The sequence below is a fragment of the Eumetopias jubatus genome, unplaced genomic scaffold, assembly GCF_037043125.1.
Source record: "Eumetopias jubatus isolate StellerSeaLion01/CBP00866 unplaced genomic scaffold, mEumJub1_p1.0 scaffold_1, whole genome shotgun sequence".
Lineage (NCBI taxonomy): Eukaryota > Metazoa > Chordata > Mammalia > Carnivora > Otariidae > Eumetopias > Eumetopias jubatus.
In genome coordinates this window covers 175,589,140-175,591,034 of record NW_028274807.1, presented here as the reverse complement: position 1 = coordinate 175,591,034, position 1,895 = coordinate 175,589,140, and positions in this window count along the sequence as shown.

Below are 1,895 nucleotides of genomic sequence, written 5' to 3'. Positions count from 1 at the left end.
CATTGGCTGCTTTCCATACCTGATACACCAGCAGTACTTACAAACACTGCCATCTTAGGTCTTTGGTAGTAATTTTCCCTAGCATGGTGGAAACTGTGCAGATGGAGGACAAGGATAGGGGAAAGTTTTCTGTGTATAACTTTGTTATATTTGTAGATTTTGATTCATGTGACTATATATTCTACCTAGAAAGTTAAATATAAAGTCTTATGATGTTGTTGTTGTTATTTTGGCATTCTTTCTTTAAATCTGAAAATGCTTCTTCATTGTCCTGTCTCTCACAGTTTTTCTGAAGAGCATATGCTTTTGTGTTGAGTTGGGATTCTTCAGATTGTGAAATCACAAAGAACAGGCAGGAAGCAGCACCTTGTTTGTCAATTAGTTTCGTGAGCAGATGGGCCTAATATATGTTTTTCAGTAAAGATTAAAAGTAAGTATGAAAAATTGAAATAATGTCACTTCTGGCCTAGTTGTGGGCACTGCCAGTTTTTAAATAATAGATCAAAGAGGAATCCACTCTGTGTTCCTCTGAAGGAAAATCTTATTTTATTGACCCCATACAATTGCTCTTTTCTGGATCTAACCCAAAACTTGTGACTGTGCAAGTATTTAATGAGGCCTTTGTTCCTTTTTTTTTTCAACTTTATCACATATCAGTCCCCATTCTAAGACAAACCTTTTCTGTGTTGAAGTCCAGTCTTAAATATATTATATGTTATTAGTAATTATGAAATATAATACTTAATCTAATAGGATTATTAGAGGACGATTGAGAGCTGATTTACCAATAATAGTAATTTCTCATAATTACAGCTAGCATTTCTTAGAGTCTACAGGGCAAAGTACTTTAAATGTATTATTGTCTTATTTCATTGTCCCTGGCAACCCTGTATAGGAGTTGGTACTAGCCCAGCAGATTGGTAAACTGACAATTAAGCACTTAGAATATTTGCCAGAAATCACATAGTTGGTAAATGGTGTCAGATTAAGGTCTTTTAAATGCTAAAGCCCATACTTTTGACCATCATACTACTGTGTTTAAGCAGCTCTCAAATATATATATATATATATATATATATATATATGTATTTAAATTTATTTAGCAGACATTTCTGGAATAATTACTAATTCTTTCACTTTGTATGGAACTAGGATTTCAAAGATGGCAGAAATATGACTCGTAATTCATATCATGTACAGATGGCATGAATCATCCAATTAATCATCTCAAATAATGATTTCTCACTGTCATGAGCAACTAACTGATGCTTTTTTGTAGTATTGCTACCCACACAATCCACAATCACAAACAGAAATAATAATAACACAAAAAATGGATTTTTGCTCTCTGGCTATATTGTATTTTACCTGTATTCTTGGTTGCTTACTATTTGTAAAATATGTAATTTTCAATAGAATAATTTTCAATAGAATGTATATATGTGTGTGTGTGTGTGTGTGTATACAAAAATTGTATTTGCATAATGCCAAAAGAAACTGATGATTTGACTTTAAAAAATGTAATGTTAAAAAGTCATTTCGTTTCAGTAGGGGGGAAAAAACCATGTAAGTTGACTATTTTTGTTTTTCATTTATGCACATCATGTGAAGAGAGCTGAAAATTCACTCTCTTATAATTTTAATATGTAGATTATAGTTAGTATATAAATACAATCATTCAGAAAATAACACTTTAAAGATCTTTGTGTATTATTTTATTACATGCAGGTCTGTAGCTGTAATCCTAATAGAGCCCATGTTGTTCTACGACACTATGCAATCTTTATTGCATTAGACTAGGTTTTTTGGATAAAATGTTCAATGTAAGTAAAAGGTATTATCATCCTCCTCCCCATATCATTGTCATGTGAATATATTTAATTGTGTGTCTGTGA